Source organism: Culex pipiens, chromosome 2 (assembly GCF_016801865.2).
Source record: "Culex pipiens pallens isolate TS chromosome 2, TS_CPP_V2, whole genome shotgun sequence".
NCBI classification, from domain to species: domain Eukaryota; kingdom Metazoa; phylum Arthropoda; class Insecta; order Diptera; family Culicidae; genus Culex; species Culex pipiens.
This window is the reverse complement of record NC_068938.1, coordinates 170993864-171011817: the sequence shown is the minus strand read 5'-3', so window position 1 is coordinate 171011817 and position 17954 is coordinate 170993864. Positions and strand designations below refer to the sequence as shown.

At 36.6% G+C, this 17954-nt stretch overlaps 1 protein-coding gene and 1 long non-coding RNA gene across 2 annotated transcripts in view; both read right to left on the bottom strand.

Annotated features, from left to right (window-relative positions):
- Positions 1-17954, bottom strand: part of LOC120431539 (uncharacterized) — a 264144-nt gene that overhangs the window by 158453 nt on the left and 87737 nt on the right. The gene's annotated exons all lie outside the window — the stretch shown is intronic.
- On the bottom strand, positions 166-806 carry LOC120429223 (uncharacterized). Its single transcript, XR_005607237.2, has 2 exons — positions 491-806; positions 166-424 (listed from the first exon to the last, which is right to left on the bottom strand). It is a non-coding gene; the product is annotated as an uncharacterized LOC120429223 (long non-coding RNA).

Genomic DNA, 17954 nt, shown 5'->3' with positions numbered 1-17954 from the left:
CGGTTCCCGTCCCCTCTATCGTGTCTCCCACAACCTCATCTAAGCAAGACCCGTTCCTGGCGGAGAACTGTCCTACCCGAGGTCCTACCTCGCCTGTGGAGTATCACCTAGTTGAACTCTGATAATTGTTTAACAATTTGTACTTCAATAAAAACGATTATAAAGTATGTTTGTTTATTTTGTATTCCCAGAAATTTTAAATTATAAGATGTACATCTACATTCATTGTTCCGTAATACTGGTACACGACCGCATGGCGTCATGTACAGTTTCTTGCCAAGGACGTTAGACATCGAGGCATAGCTGGAAGAATCGACTTCATCCATGTGAGCGGCCAAACTGAATTCCACTTTGCCGCTTCCGAATTCACCGTCGTTCCACTTTCACCATCACCACGGTCATAGCTTTCCGGAAAAACACGAAGCTGTGAGAATCAAAACAAGCTCTTTAATGGAGTTTTTTTTTGCTATAAATAACTTTTTTTTCTCACCTCCCTTCTAGAAGAGCACAACATTTCCGGTATATTTGCTGGAACATTCCGACCGCCAAAATCTGCTTGGTTGAAGTAGAAAACGGTGCAACCAGCAAATTTCTAAAGCATGCGCGAAGCACAGTACGCTTTTGTTTTGACATTTCTTGAAAACAGCAGTTGCTACTCGAGAGTTGCTTTGATATACCCACTGAGCATTGAACTGAAACTAGGGAGGATTTTTTTTCAAACGTTCCCAAAGGGTAGGTTAGTACCTGTGAATTGTCACCAGGTGTAATTTTGGCGTGGCGGTAGTGTCGCCAGCCCCAACAGGGGAGTGGCGTATCTATATATATTTAGTCTATGGTTCATTCCAAACAAACAAGATCACGAATAACTTGAATTGATTGGCAAAAATCCGTTGTAATTTTGTGGAAAACGATGATTTGAGAACAAAACTAATAAAATTAAATAGAAGGTGTTTTTAAAACCTCTTTCAGCTTTGTGAACATTTCAAGTAAAAGTAAAAAAAATTTAGGCCAATGCAAATATTTTTCAAAGTTTTTGTCCCGCGGCTTTGAGCGGGGTCGAAGGGGAGGAGGGGGGAGCAAAAAAAAATTTCAAAAACAAGCCAAAGTCTCAACATTTGAATGCAAAAAGTGTTTTAAAATGTAAGATTTGACGAAAACAAAAATTTCAACGAAAAATTTTTTTTTGCGAAATTAAAGGTCGAAAACTTTCAAAAGTTTAAAAGATTTTTAAATCAATCCACACATGCTGAAAATGATTCTAAACGCAAGGGAATTAATTTCAAATTGATTTCAGCTGATTGCATTTATATTTCCATTGAAATTTAGATGTTTTTGAAAAAATATATTTTTGCCCCCTGTTTTTCGAGCCAACTTTAATGGGGAGGGGGGGGGAGTGACGAAAACTTTAATTAAAATTTGTACCAGCCTTATTAGGCTGGTACAAATATTTTTTAAAGTTTTTGTCACCCCCCCCCTTCAAAATTGGCCCGAAAAATCAGGGGGCAAAAAAAATATTTTAACAATAAACTTCAAAATTTCAATGAAAATTCAAGTGCAACCAACTGAAATCAAATTAAAATACATTCTCCTGCGTTTAAAATCATTTTTAACATGTTTGGGTTTATTAAAAAATCTTAAGATTTTTTGAAAATTTTCGATGCAAAATCTTTTTTTTTCGATACAATTTTTGTTTTTGTCAGATCTTAGATTTTTTGAAAACTAATGATTGCAAAACAACTGAACTAGTGTAAAATGCATTTTAAAACACTTTTTTCATTTAAATGTGAAGACTATGGCTTGTTATTTAAATTTTTATATTTTTTTATTTTTTTGCCCCCCCCCCTTGACCTCGGCCAGGGCCGAGGGACAAAAACTTTTTTAAATATTTGCATCGGCCTTACATTAAATAAAAAAAATCAAGTTGTTGAACTTTTTTTAAATTTTATTATTTTTATTCTTATAAATAAACGCCGTCATTTTTCTGTTTGTTGTTCTTGTTCTTGTTCTTGTTCTTGTTCTTGTTCTTGTTCTTGTTCTTGTTCTTGTTCTTGTTCTTGTTCTTGTTCTTGTTCTTGTTCTTGTTCTTGTTCTTGTTCTTGTTCTTGTTCTTGTTCTTGTTCTTGTTCTTGTTCTTGTTCTTGTTCTTGTTCTTGTTCTTGTTCTTGTTCTTGTTCTTGTTCTTGTTCTTGTTCTTGTTCTTGTTCTTGTTCTTGTTCTTGTTCTTGTTCTTGTTCTTGTTCTTGTTCTTGTTCTTGTTCTTGTTCTTGTTCTTGTTCTTGTTCTTGTTCTTGTTCTTGTTCTTGTTCTTGTTCTTGTTCTTGTTCTTGTTCTTGTTCTTGTTCTTGTTCTTGTTCTTGTTCTTGTTCTTGTTCTTGTTCTTGTTCTTGTTCTTGTTCTTGTTCTTGTTCTTGTTCTTGTTCTTGTTCTTGTTCTTGTTCTTGTTCTTGTTCTTGTTCTTGTTCTTGTTCTTGTTCTTGTTCTTGTTCTTGTTCTTGTTCTTGTTCTTGTTCTTGTTCTTGTTCTTGTTCTTGTTCTTGTTCTTGTTCTTGTTCTTGTTCTTGTTCTTGTTCTTGTTCTTGTTCTTGTTCTTGTTCTTGTTCTTGTTCTTGTTCTTGTTCTTGTTTTTTTCTTAAATTTCTGGAGATGATTCATTCTGAAGAATGGGCCAAACTGGCGAAAGGATTTCTTTAGAATGGCATTTTGGGAAATAATCTATTCTGGGGAATGGTATATGTAAACGTGTTAAAAGCCGTTCGGAAGCTCCAAATCAAATTTTCAAACAAACTTTGGCAAAAACGGGTTATTATACTCGATAAAAAAACATTTTTGTTTCTATGTTTCTTCAAAAAAATCCGGCAGCGCGAAATCTGTTTTAAAGCCACCAAACTTGATGACCATTGTAAATTACCATTACATAGAACTCCTCATTCATTCCCGTAAGCTTTAAACTGTCCCGTTTTGAGTGCAAAAAAAAAATACCAGCAAAAAAAAAAGGTTTCATCTCGATACTCCTTTCAAAACCACACCCGCTCACACCAAATCGCCCTGAGGAATGAAAGAAACCCTTCATTTTTTCACCGTTTCCGTTTTTCATTCAGACCCAGACAGGCGAGACTGACTGGCTGACCCCAAAGGGGGAACGAGATAAAGAAAGGTAGACAGCTGGAAATCCCTATCTTGGTGAGTTGCGTCCTTGGCCATTGAAAATGTCAAAGTGGCATGATGGCATTTTTTTTTATTTTTAGATTAGCATTACGACCGCTTGATAACATCATTAAATTGAAACATGATTTAAAAAAGTGTAATCGAGACTTGCAGTCATTTTAATTAAAACTTTTACTATTCCAAGAATAATCAACTCCATATCAGTGGCAAACTATGAATTAATCAACATTGATTTAACTAATTGATTCCGCAAAATCCACCCACACTCGTTATCGGTGCCATAACTTTTATTTAACAACCTCCAGCACGCACCCCACCCCATCCCTTCCTGGCAATCAAAGTTAACTTCATTTTCAGCCATTATCAAACTCAGTTAATCCAATTTTCCCGAGCGTGCACGCAAACTGCAGCACACTGCATTAAATGGATTGCAATTAAAAACTTTTACTTGAACGGGCTGGTCGAGGTGGGGCCTTGTTTGCTTAACCACATCAGTACACTATACTGGACTCCCCCACATACGTACTTCATACACACACACATGTAGTCTTTCTGTTCTGTGTGAATGGATAAACAATTTTGCCTGTATACAGAGAAGCGAATAAACTTTGGCCTTCAATCTATTTTCAGTAGGTGTTCAATGGCTCAAAATGAACAAATTTTAAGGTTTAAATTTTTGCTGGAATTGTTAACCATTTTTCTGCTAAATCTTTCAAAATTACAAAATGTGCAACTTGAAACCAATATATTTAATTCAATTCATTTCAGTACTGCCATCTAGCTTTCCTATTCGTAATGTCCGCGCCAGTTGCGAACAAGGGTTGCATACTTTATGGCGCACTCTCGCGAGTAAACACGGGAAGCCGCCCGCTCTCTGCGGAGTTGTCTAATTACAGGGGTAATTGCGTACACAAAGCACTCCGGGCTTCAGAGGTTATCCCGTTTATTATGAGTGTTGACGAAGTTGATGTGTGTTGACTCGTGCGGGGGAGATGGCATGATTTGGAATGTGTTTCGTGGAAATGAATCTGTTCGAACAAATTTTATTTGAAAATACAGAATTAAATTATTTTGTAATGGAAAAAAAACTTCAAAAATTGAGTCACCAAATCAAAACTAACCCTAAGCAAAAGCCAATTTAGTACTTAATGAACCGGACAAATTTAACAGGTTGTCAAACGTCACCGGTAACCGGGTGGACCCAACTCAATAAAGGCTGACAGCCAGACCAGACACCGACCCCGGATTGTGAACGAAGTCGGTTCAATGTCGGTTGTCAAACCCATCTCATCAAAAGAATGCATCAGTTTTGATAACTGCTAATCACCTTTGACCCTAAAATTACTGCAATTCAAAAAAAAGTCAATTCAAAACATTATTTTCCATTATTTTTATGTCAGAAAAAAGTCGATTTGACAAACTCTACTCTTATTATTTTTTCCATTTTTGAAATGTTTCATTGGTAAAAATTCCAACTTTTGCGTTAAAAGAGGCAAGGTTTGATTTTGCTAACATAGGCAATTGCAATTATTTTCAGAGTTTTTGGATCAAAACAAAAGTTTCAAAAATCTTCAAAATTTTAACGAAATATAAAATAAAATAAACGGAAAATGATTAACAATTCACTTCACTGCGTTGAAAAACAGTTTTTTTTTTTTTTTATTATTATTATAGAGACTTTACACCATTGTGCATTCATCTCTTCAAGGTGGATAGTGAAAGAGGAAATATTACAGAGTTTAAAATCACTTCAATAATTATTACCATGCCTTTTTTCTAACGATTTCTCTCTATGTTTCAAATATTTAGCAGAATATTTAAAGAATGAATTATCAAGTTCTTCAAGTTTATCTTCGTCCTCTTCTTCCAGGGATTTAGAAGTTATCTCACAACACTTTTTCTTATAATATTTTGCTTTTATGACATCTTCATCTTCTTCATCTGTTTCTTCTGCAGCCATCTCTCTTCGTTTTTTTGTTAGTTCTTCTTCCGCGTCCAAATATGCCTGTAAGCGATTTCGGCGGCGGGTGTGCTTAGAGAGCACGGTCTCGAATCCATCGTTGTCTTCTTCGTCGATTTCACTTGTTTCCATTGCATTTTGTTCAGGTTTACTATTGTTGCTTTTACTGCTGCTGCTGCTTGGCTCGGGTTCAATCGGTTGTGTACTGCTTTTTTGGTTAACCTTTTTACTCGAATCCGCACATTTTTTGTTCTTTGCTTTGAGTTTGCAAAGCGATTTTTTGCCTACAATCGTCACTGCTGCAGCAGCATTGTTTACAGTGATTAATTTCGGCGTTGGCTGTTTCAGCAACATCCGCAGGGTCCGAACTCCATTTGGGATCCCTGGGAAGAAGTTAATCCAGCGGTCGTTGGTGATGGTCAAAACTTCGCCGTATTTACTCATCACTTTGACTACGTCATCATTGCTTATGCCTAGAGGTAGGTCAAGCACACGAACTTCCGTAGCGTTGTTGTCCAGGTAAATCGGGATTTTGCAACCCTGATATACCAGAGGTTTGTCGATGATGGACGAGGCCATTGCTGAGTCGGCGAACTGCAACACGGCTATTTTTCTTCTATTGCATAATTGCAATGCTCGCAAGTTTTCTTGGTTTACTTGAAGGTCTGCGAGAAATTTTTTTACAAGCTTTGGGCTTGGTTGGTTTTGGAGTTGACAAAAGTCCAGAACCACACTGTTTTTGTCTACGGTGCACATTTTAAAAAAAGCGGCGACGCGCACACAAACTGCGGACTGGCGTTGAGAATGCGACTTGTAAGGTCGGCGGTTACTTTACAACTGAAAAACAGTTTTAAACTTGTTTGAACCTGTTCAAAAATATTTTGATCAGGCAAATTCGAGTATGCGATGTGGGCTCGATGCATTTTTTTTTTTTGAAATGTTAAACTGTTCATCACGCATTTTTTTTTAATGTTGAAACTATGTGTTGCAGTCTATTTTTTTAATTTTCGAATAAATTGGCCACTAAAAATACAAGTAAGTCGAAAACGACACAACAATGATCAAGAAGGAATGCTACAGTTTTATTCTAAATTGTTAAGATTATAACCGACAACAATGCAATCAGCAGAAACTGTGGATATTTTCCCTTGTTCCCTTAAAAAAATGAAGCATCAACAATTTCCGCCTCCAAAAAAAAAAAAAAAATGATACCAAAAATTAAAAATTACGAGCCATGGTTTCAACCTGAGAATGAAAAAAAGTGTTTTAAAGCTATTTTTTTTTATCTAAGTATAGACGATTTTTGCCTTTCTTACAAAAGAAAGGTTTAAGGTTTGCTTTTGGAAAAACGCTTTTCTCAGAAATCTTTAAAAAAAATCGTGCGCAGCGGGGAATCGTCCCAGAATAAAATCCTATTACTAATTTGAAGGTTTTGATGCGCTCTTTTGATTGAATTTTGGCCCAAAACCCGGAACTCAATGCCTGATTTTTGAGAGCTCTTTTTTCTGAAATACTTGTGCGATGTCTATTTTACAGATAACACTCTCAAATTCAAACAAAAATCCTTTCGAAAACATGCGTCATATACTGCTTGTGCCCAAAAATGAAGCTTTACCAACATAAATTTTCAGATATATAGCCCATATTAGTGTTTTACGACTTATTTTTACCCATTTTTTTCCTATTGAATTGTTGGTTTTATATAGAATCATATACTGAACATCAAATTCGTAGTCCCGGCTCGTTCTCGCTCGAAAGATCGAAAAGTCGTCAAGTCAAAGCATAAACACCAGCACATTTAAGCTTGCGCGTGAAAGTATTTTTTTCTGGCTTATTTTAATAGATCGACAAAGTGCAACATCGATGCATATTTTTTTTTAGTTAATCATAGACTAACATTGAAGACTTTATATTTTTTTAATGTTGTGAATCCAATATGTTTTTTCTTAACTAAATAAAATCATCTTGCAACCCATAATTTACCACTGAAATTTAAATAAATAGGCATTCGAGATTGAGCCTAAAAAGACCCGAGACTTTAGGGACAAATTCTTACTGCAACAATATTTTTGTCGGATTTTCATCATTTTGTAAGAAAGACTCTAATTCACCTCTTGGTGATATTAGATCGGTTTTTTTATCGTATTGAAGAAATTTTTTTTGCAGTTCTGTACAATTGTATTTCACATAAATTAAATAATTTTAAACGAGCTCAGACATGGCATTTTACAAGGAAGACAGAAATAATAAAATTCTTGCCATTTCAATAACAAATACTGTTAAAATAACAGAAAGTGTTATGGAATATTTTTGAAAAATCCATTTTTGCATTAGAGTTCAATAACAGTTTATGTTATCATAACAACATTTGTTATCGGTCTGATATTGACTGAAAGCCAGAACAACATGGGAATTACATTTTTTTGTTATGGAAGAATACCTCCAACTGTTATTGGGATTATCGGATTAGTTGTTAAAATAACAAAAAATAGTAACAAAGATTTGTTCGAAAAATAACTAAAAATGTTATCAGTCTGTTATTACAATAACAATCCAATAACACAAAAATCATAACGATCAATAACAAATCTTGTTATAAATTACATACAATGTTATTGGCCTAGTATTTTCAAATATCAAAAAATGTTATTTCCAAGTTATTTTCGTCTGCTCGGGAGGTATTTAATAACGTCATGATTCGAAATCCGGACACTTAGTAGCATATTATTTTCGTTATAGCTGAAAAAAATCATGTAATAAGTTGGAAAAAATATCATCAGAATGTAGTATTAACAGTCAGTTTTAAGAGAATGCATGCAAAATATGTCTTTTCTAACAATTTTTCATCAGAATTTGAAAATTAAAATGACAAATTTGGACTGAAATGTTAGTGAATGGCATTCTTTAGGTCTCAAATAAGCTGTTAACATCAAAACAATTGACATTTTATATACAAATTTACTAGAATTTAAGGAAATCAAAACCATAAATTTCTGCTTTGCCTTCCCGGTGCTTCGGACGCCTATGAAATATTTCACGTGAAATGTTTCACATTTTTGGTAATCTTATAATTTTATTTTATTTAATTGTTTTCACATTTACTACAGCGTTCAAACAAACTTTAATTGAAAGTTGATGTTAGAATTCATCAAATAATACAGTTTTGACATCCATAATGCGAACTTATATCCAAATAATTGATAAAACAAGATGAGGTGTCCGTGTTTCGAAGCGTCCGGGAATTCGAATCATGACGTTATGATTATTATTTTAGGAAAACGTATTTTGAATTGCTTTCAGTGAAATAAAAGGCTGTTTCCAATAAGTTTTTCAGTTTTTGATAAAACTGAGTTGAGCAGATTCTGAGGAAAGGGTGGGGGGGACTTTTGATTTGCATTGACAATATCAGAGAGTGCAAAACTACCATATTTATTAAACAGTGTGTGTTCATTAGTATTTAATGTGTATAGAGTTCAAGGACACGAACTTTATTGATTTAATTATGTATACATTTTTTTACAATATTTAATAATGTCCACGTAAGCACTAAAGCATTTCGTATTTTATAAATAATTAAATGTTTATTATGCGGTCTCACCACCCTCTCCTTGCATGAATAGAACTTTTGATAGTAAATTATATTTCTTCGCCGTTATTTTCATCATTTTAGTTCATTTTATATTAATTATTTTTTACTTGATCTTTTCCCTGTCCGTTCGATCCGAAAATCGTTTGTAAACTGAAGATTTGACCCGAAGCTCTCTGTTTTCCTAAATACGGGAGAGTTCATTTTGCTAATCTTCTCTATCTCTTTTTTTTCCACCAACGGTCAAACCAGAAAGTACTAATTTTTAGAACTAAATGTTTTATCGCGCTTATCTTTGACATCTTGTTGGATAAGACTTTAAAATCGTGCTGAAAAAAATTTCATTTTGCTACTCGTTGTATTAAATATTTTATTATTGTTATCAGTAGAAGTTCTAAAAGCATATTTTTTATGAACGAAGTTTGAAATGAAGTTCGGTAGAAATGTATACATCAAATTCACGTAAGATTACTTTTCAAAATTTCGGTTACATGCAGCTTTGCATTGAAACCAACCAATTTGAAACCACTTTGGAAAAGCCTCTGGGTAATTCTCCGCCAACTCACACAGCAGTTGCCCCGACCCCTCTTCGATTTGCGTGAAACTTTGTCCTAAGGGGTAACTTTTGTCCCTGATCACGAATCCGAGGTCCGTTTTTTGATATCTCGTGACGGAGGGGCGGTACGACCCCTTCCATTTTTGAACATGCGAAAAAAGAGGTGTTTTTCAATAATTTGCAGCCTGAAACGGTGATGAGATAGAAATTTGGTGTCAAAGGGACTTTTATGTAAAATTAGACGCCCGATTTGATGGCGTACTCAGAATTCCGAAAAAACGTATTTTTCATCGAAAAAAACACTAAAAAAGTTTTAAAAATTCTCCCATTTTCCGTTACTCGACTGTAAAAAATTTTGGAACATGTCATTTTATGGGAAATTTAATGTACTTTTCGAATCTACATTGTCCCAGAAGGGTCATTTTTTCATTTAGAACAAAATTTTTCATTTTAAAATTTCGTGTTTTTTCTAACTTTGCAGGGTTATTTTTTAGAGTGTAACAATGTTCTACAAAGTTGTAGAGCAGACAATTACAAAAATTTTGATATATATACATAAGGGGTTTGCTTATAAACATCACAAGTTATCACGATTTTACGAAAAAAAGTTTTAAAAAAGTTGGTCGTCATCGATCATGGCCGTTCATGGTCACCCGCGACAGACACGGACGACGAAACAAAGAGAAACGCAAAAAGTAACTTTTTCAAAACTTTTTTTCGTAAAATCGCGATAACTTGTGATGTTTATAAGCAAACCCCTTATGTCTATATATCAAAATTTTTGTAATTGTCTGCTCTACAACTTGTAGAACATTGTTACACTCTAAAAAATAACCCTGCAAAGTTAGAAAAAACACGAAATTTTAAAATGAAAAATTTTGTTCTAAATGAAAAAATGACCCTTCTGGGACAATGTAGATTCGAAAAGTACATTAAATTTCCCATAAAATGACATGTTCCAAAATTTTTTACAGTCGAGTAACGGAAAATGGGAGAATTTTTAAAACTTTTTTAGTGTTTTTTTCGATGAAAAATACGTTTTTTCGGAATTCTGAGTACGCCATCAAATCGGGCGTCTAATTTTACATAAAAGTCCCTTTGACACCAAATTTCTATCTCATCACCGTTTCAGGCTGCAAATTATTGAAAAACACCTCTTTTTTCGCATGTTCAAAAATGGAAGGGGTCGTACCGCCCCTCCGTCACGAGATATCAAAAAACGGACCTCGGATTCGTGATCAGGGACAAAAGTTACCCCTTAGGACAAAGTTTCACGCAAATCGAAGAGGGGTCGGGGCAACTTTTCCCGATTTCGTGTGAGTTGGTAGAGAATTACCCCTCTTTCAACACACAAAAACACCCACAACAATTTCATGCCTAAACTGCAGAAATTTACCTACACTGAAATAAATAATAAGTACCAAATTCCTAAATTCTAGGAATTTTGCCTCTTTTCTTTATTTAGTGATCGGGTTTTTTTGATTACTTAATATAAGAAAAGGAGGCAAAATTCCTAGAATTTAGGAATTTGGTACTTTTTTTTTCTTTCAGTGTAGCGCACAGGTGAATTCCTGGACGAGTCGAAATGAAATGTGCGGAGGTGTAGAATCGGATTATTCCCGTCAGTTGAATGCACACACACACAGACTCTCTGGTACTGTCATCGCATACTGTTTAGGGACCTCCTACTCTTCCTGCTCGTCCCGGAAAACTCCGGGGGATTTGCCCCGGTCGAAAGAAGAGCTTTCCGTGGGGGGAAATTTGAGCACGAATTTAACTGCGCAATTTAACCTGGAATCGGTGCTTTTGACTTGCTGAAAAGCTTAGTTTATGATCCGATACGTTGATGAATTTGTTGCGTACTCAATCTCTTAACTACATTGCACATATAATTTTGAGAGCCTTCTATTCACGTGTGTTGCATTCTACGAATTGAATGAAATTAATTTCGTTCTTGGCCTGTAATTTACTATTGAATTTCAGTCCTGAACAGTCGGGCGGTGTTGCAACGCCCCCTCAAAGTGTCACATGGACACATCGAAAAAGCTAATTAGTTATTCATGAAGTCTGCTGCTGCTCTTTTCAGAACCCCTTTCAATACAAATGACGCAAATTGCATTCCGGCCGCCGGATCGATGCCGGTCGACGGTTCAATTTGAAGCAGCACGTGCCCTTCCGTTCACATCCGACCAATGGAAGTTCGATGTCAGATGTCAACTGATTTCCCGACGACCCCGCCCCTCGGTGGGGAGATTGTGGTGTTTGATTTTTGGTAATTTGAATTTCGACTGAGGGTTGACATTTGGTTTGGAATGGAAACTTCCAATATTGACTTGTGGAAGTTCGATTTCTGCCGAATCCAATTTAATCAATCGGAGAACTTTGACTTATTGTGTTTGGTTGTTTGCGCAAATTTTACCCGAACTCCATAACTTGCCCGCCCAGTTCAAGCACTCTTAAGAAGTGCGTAGTAGTGAGAGAGGGGTTCCCATTTCTCCAAATAAAAAAGACAAATTCCCTGCTGACACGAAACTCTGGGCCACCCACGGCGATTACAGCGCAAGTTCCATCGAGAAAATGAATGACCCATGCTGGGGAAATTTCTGTCTGAGCGTCCCGTGGAGCAGGAAAGGACCCTCGCCTGCCAGAAAACGAAAATTACCACATTAATAACCCTGTTAATACGCACGCATTGATCACATGGGGGAGGTCGTCGGTCACCCTAACCGGTGAGGTCTTCATGGTCAGGGACACTAAAAGTGCGACGGGGGAGTTCGATTTGGGTAAAATTAATTCGCTGTCATAAAAATGCTGGATGATAGCTGAACATGCTTTCGAAGATACACAGTCATCATTTACAGGTATTACATGTTTTGAATGTTTGATCAAACTAAATGTTATTTTACGAAAAGGATTTACAACATCCCTTGGTAATTAAGTACTCATTCATGCAGTTAAACCAAATTTAATTCCCATTCAGCCGAGCTCATTCGCAAAGCTCACAAAACCACGCTGGCACACGACTGTGGGAAACGAGCGTTAATGAGAGTTTTCAAAATCAGTTAGTCAAGTCCACACACCACATCAGGATTTCATTGCCCGCCCGTGAGGGATCAGCTGGGTTGTGCAATCTGAGTAATTACATTTCATCAGGATGTCCGTAACCCTGACAGTCAGTAAACCGATTAACGTGTGTGGTAGCATCAACTGGTGATGACCTTGGAAAGAGATTCACTTATTAAATTATGTTTGTTCAAATCATAAATTTACCTATATTTTCATATTTTAACAAACATTTGTTTGAGAGGTAAATTATGGAAAGTTAATCTCTTTTTTCCGTGTACCAAGAAGCGGTCATTAGGGCTGGTCACATGTGTAATTGTGCGAGACCTCTGTGAAGTTGATGGCGCTTAAAACCAGGACGACGATGCGAATAAACCTCGTGACGATTTCAGCATTGCCAGCCAAGAGCAGCGGTCGTAATGAGAACTGCACTGGCCAGATGATATAAATTGTACGTAAATCCTGAAACAAGGATTTGGTTCAGGGCTCATTAGTGAGGGATTACATGCGCTGAACACTACCATGCCCTCTGGCACTCAAAGGGCATATAATTAAGGCGGTGATTATGAGGGATTTGCTGGCATGTGAGGAATGTTTTTAAGTTTGTTTAAATTATTGAATTGAAAGTATAAATTTAAAGTAATCTTTTCTGAGATCTTCAACAGTTAAATATTTAAACAAATGCAACATTTTTAAAAACCAAATTAAAATTGTGATCGAATTTCTATAAATAACAAGCTTTTCCCGGCAAACTTTGTCCTGCCCTTTTTGGTTTCTTGACGTTTTTAGCTTGTTTGCTTATTCAGCCTCCTGTGATCAAAATTTGATTTTACGTAACTTTTCCCATACAATCTGCAGATTTTCCGGAATCGGTTCCAGAGTGGCCAAAGTTGTAACTTTTTGGCGTAAGAACCTTCCTTGGACTTATACGAACCCAACGCAACAAAAAGCGCCTCGATCCGACGCTCCGTATTGAACTGATTCGCGTTCGAACAAAACCGTCGAAAATTTTTATATATATATATATTAGCCCGGGTCAAAAAAATTAAAATTGCTCAAATCAAAAAGTATATGAGATTGCCCGAAAGAGTACTCAAAATGGGGCCTCCAGCCCAAATTTCAGCCCAATTGGTTGAAAATTGGCTTGCCTTGAGCAGGAACAAGTTTAAATGGGAATTAACCCGTAAAACTTGAGCAATTGGGTACATTGCTCTGTACAAGTCTGTCGTTGAAATTTACCGACTTTTGCATACCATGGGGTCCAAGGGAATGGTCTGGGGAACAATTCCTCTGAAGGGTGCAAGATGATCCGAAGCCTCTAATCTTGCCTAGAAGCAGATTCATTCCGGCGTCGCCGAAATTCTCATGGTCCCAGCAAAATGTACAGGGATGAATCAAAGCACACTAAGAAGGCTGCCTCGATCAGAGGACGCCACATGTCAATCAGCCACCGCGTGGCAGGAGGGTATCTCCAATTGTGGCTTTAAAAGTGGTTTTGTCAATGTTATAACATTTTATTTAGTCAGATATTTGTGCAAAAATACTTTATAAACGTCAAATCTCGATTAAATTTTCAAAAGGTCCTATCTGCATAGGAAACCCATGAGGGATAGGTTGTTTTGAAAATTTAATCTAGAAATATCATTTTAAACCCCAATTTCCAGATAGCCTCCCGCCACGCGGTGGCTGATTGACATGTGGCGTCCTCTGATCGAGGCAGCCTTCTTAGTGTGCTTTGATTTATCCCTGTACATTTTGCTGGGACCATGAGAATTTCGGCGACGCCGGAATGAATCTGCTTCTAGGCAAGATTAGAGGCTTCGGATCATCTTGCACCCTTCAGAGGAATTGTTCCCCAGACCATCCCCTTGGACCCCATGGTATGCAAAAGTCGGTAAATTTCAACGACAGACTTGTACAGAGCAATGTACCCAATTGCTCAAGTTTTACGGGTTAATTCCCATTTAAACTTGTTCCTGCTCAAGGCAAGCCAATTTTCAACCAAATGGGCTGAAATTTGGGCTGGAGGCCCCATTTTGAGTACTCTTTTGGGCAATCTCATATACTTTTTGATTTGAGCAATTTTAATTTTTTTGACCCGGGCTAATATATATATTAGGGTGTTTCAGAGAAACAAAAAAGTTCTCAGATTACGGCAAACCGAGGTTCCCCTTGTAGAGGGTACCCATAGGGACTCTCATGCCAAATATCAACCCATTTGGTTGAGAATTGGCCTGTCCCCAGCGGTTTAAAGTTTACATGGAAATTACTATGGGATTTTTGTGCTTTTCGTTCAATCGATCCTACAGGCCAGGGGACAACATGGATTCACTCGGAATAAAGACAGGTGTGTAGGGGATGGTCCAATGAACACATTCCAGAAGGAAAAAGGGTTGTCCGTTCTGTCCCCAAGGTGCGCATTGGATCGACGTCCGGTGTCTCAAAAATGACGAATGCCGACGCCAATTGAGCTTTCATTTTCAATGGTTACTACGTAGCTGTGATGTGTTTTGAATGGTAAACATGAAATAAATGTCAGAACGTCTCAATGGAAGCAGAAAGCTTTAGTTTGCGGTCCTGGAACCAGGCTTTCCTGGTGGGAAATCTGGAGGGAAACCTCCCCCTGCATCGCACCCCGACGAACAGAGAGCTTTTAAGCGCTCTTTTGCATCGGAATCGATACAAGCTTTCGATCAAGAATGCCGCCTTGGAAATCTCCCGGTTGGAGGAAAGTGCTTTAAATGTACCAAAAAGAAAGATCAATGCCCATTTCAAGATTTGTACGACACTTGGAGAGGTATAAATTTTAACAATATGGTTTTATCAGAATGGTTTGTTCCAGTTTACTAAATTAAAGTAATTTTAGGACTTTACAAGCAAAAATCCCGAACCACTTCGAAATCGGAGGAGGATAGAACTCATTTCAGGACGGAACTATCCGTGCCATGTGATTTATCGTGGAATGTATGATTAAATTAAAAATGTTCCTGAACTCTTCAATCTGTAGCCAATCGGACAAGAGGAAGCTGCAGTTGGAACGACTGAACAAACGACTGAAACGTTGGTTAACTTTTTGATAGTTTAACAGCCTCAGCAGATCGACGATTTGAAGATGATCAGGGCCATGACCTAGCTGGTGACAACAACAGCAACGAGGACAGTGAAAGTAAAGATAAGGCTTTTCTGGTGGGAAGTCAGGACGGAAACCTGCCTCTTCAACGAACACCAACGAACAGAGAACTTTTAAGCAGACTCTTGTTTCGGAATCGTGGTCCTGTCCAAGTCAACGTCCAGCAACAAGTCCGATCTCGCCTGCTCGTCATCGAGCGTGGTCCTGGCGTCATCCGCAAGTCCGATGTCACCATTCAGCGTAGTCATGATTCTTCGAAATCGTCATCCGACTTGGTCCTGCCTAGCGCGGCCTCAAATAAAAATTTTCATTTACTTATTGTTGTGTTTCTGTTTTTACTTCACATTACAAATACATAAGAAGATTAACAATTTCTTACATTAACCGTATATTAAAACATTATTTTATTGAATATCATTACTTTTAAAACAAAGAATTTAAAAAAAAATACTGTCTTCAAATCAATTTCTTTTCAGTGCATTCAATTTCAATTTTCAATTAAAAAAAATAAATTTCAAGCAAGAGTATAACATTTAATTGAAAAATTCTTGGAAAATTCATTGTACATAAGTGCAGTTGGTTAGCAATCATTATTTTGGTCAAGGGTTGAGGGGTGGTCTTCAAAAATTGATGAACCCACTATGACAAACATGGAAATGTGACTTAAATTGTTGTGAGCAGATTGCTCTCGAATTTTTATAAGGTACAATATTGATGGGAGGCAGTGGTTGTTCGCCTATTGAAGACTTTTGGTCATACGCTGCCTGATTTTGAAGAGGGAGGGCGGGAAGGCTAGTTGAAGAAAATATTTGCTATTTGTTATAGTCTAACGGAGCCAGCAAGAATCCTGCATATCGGTCAGTAAATACTGCTACAACAACCAACACTAGTCTTAAACCGTTGGTAACACTTAATTATTCCAAGCACCCAGATGCAAAAAAACAAAAGCACAATACATCTGCCAGGACTTTTCCACATGAACTCGCTTTTCGATGTAGTTTTCCCACCAGGAAAGCCTGGTTCCAGGACCGCAAACTAAAGCCTTCTGCTTCCATTGAGACGTTCTGACATTTATTTCATGTTTACCATTCAAAACACATCACAGCTACGTAGTAACCATTGAAAATGAAAGCTCAATTGGCGTCGGCATTCGTCATTTTTGAGACACCGGACGTCGATCCAATGCGCACCTTGGGGACAGAACGGACAACCCTTTTTCCTTCTGGAATGTGTTCATTGGACCATCCCCTACACACCTGTCTTTATTCCGAGTGAATCCATGTTGTCCCCTGGCCTGTAGGATCGATTGAACGAAAAGCACAAAAATCCCATAGTAATTTCCATGTAAACTTTAAACCGCTGGGGACAGGCCAATTCTCAACCAAATGGGCTGATATTTGGCATGAGAGTCCCTATGGGTACCCTCTACAAGGGGAACCTCGGTTTGACGTAATCTGAGAACTTTTTTGTTTGGCTGAAACACCCTAATATATATAGAAGAAGATATATAGATAGATAGAAGGTAGAGATAAAGATAACAGTAAAATACTTAACAATGATTAACTCAATATAGCCTCTAGACGACCTTAAAACTGGAAATTCAACCATTTTTGTTATCTTCCTCTAGCATTTTTGAATTAGATAGAAAAAGAGCTATTCCATAGCCTTTTCTTTTTTTTCAATTTTACTTGAATTGAAAATCGCTAAAATAAATTGATTTGGATGAAACTTTGCCTATATCATTGGCTTTCACAAGTCTTCATACAAGTTGCTATGAAAATGTTATCCAAAAATGATTATTTGTTTTTTTACAAAAAATCCAATTCAGCTATTTTTTTATTGTTTTTTTTTTCATTTTTTTGCAATGTTTTGTTTAATCCAAGAAAGCCAACTTTTGAGTCTTAGCAGTAGGAAGTACAGTATGGCCCATAAAAAAATGCGACATGTGCATTTTTTCACAGAAAAAGTGGTGCCATTCTTAAATTTATTTAACAATCTGATTTTTTATGTATTTTGGTGTTAGTTTAGTATGTTTTGAAGATAAAAAAAAGCAACCTATAAAAAAAAGCACCTATAAAAAAAAGCACCTATAAAAAAAAATTGTCGATGTAAAATTAAATTGAATCCAAAAGTACTTCTGTGGAATTTTGATCAAGATCGTCGTTTTTGAGTAATGACCATTTCAGAGTAGATTATTTCGGAAAAAATGTATTTTTCCAAATTTAAAACATATCATTTTGGAAAATTTCAAGAAAGTTTTAAAAAAATCTCTAAAAATTTCAAACAATTGAAAAAACGTTTGATGCCCTTTAGCAATGTATGTCGTGAGTTTGAAATTCTTTTTTTTCGGAATTGTGAAAAAAAAAGTTACGCTGCACGGAGTGGCTGGAGCAGAATATTATAAATTAAGATACTCCATCGGATATTTATACGCACAAAGTTATGTTTTATCGAATAAAGAAGAATCTGTATAAATGAAAATATTTGATTGTTG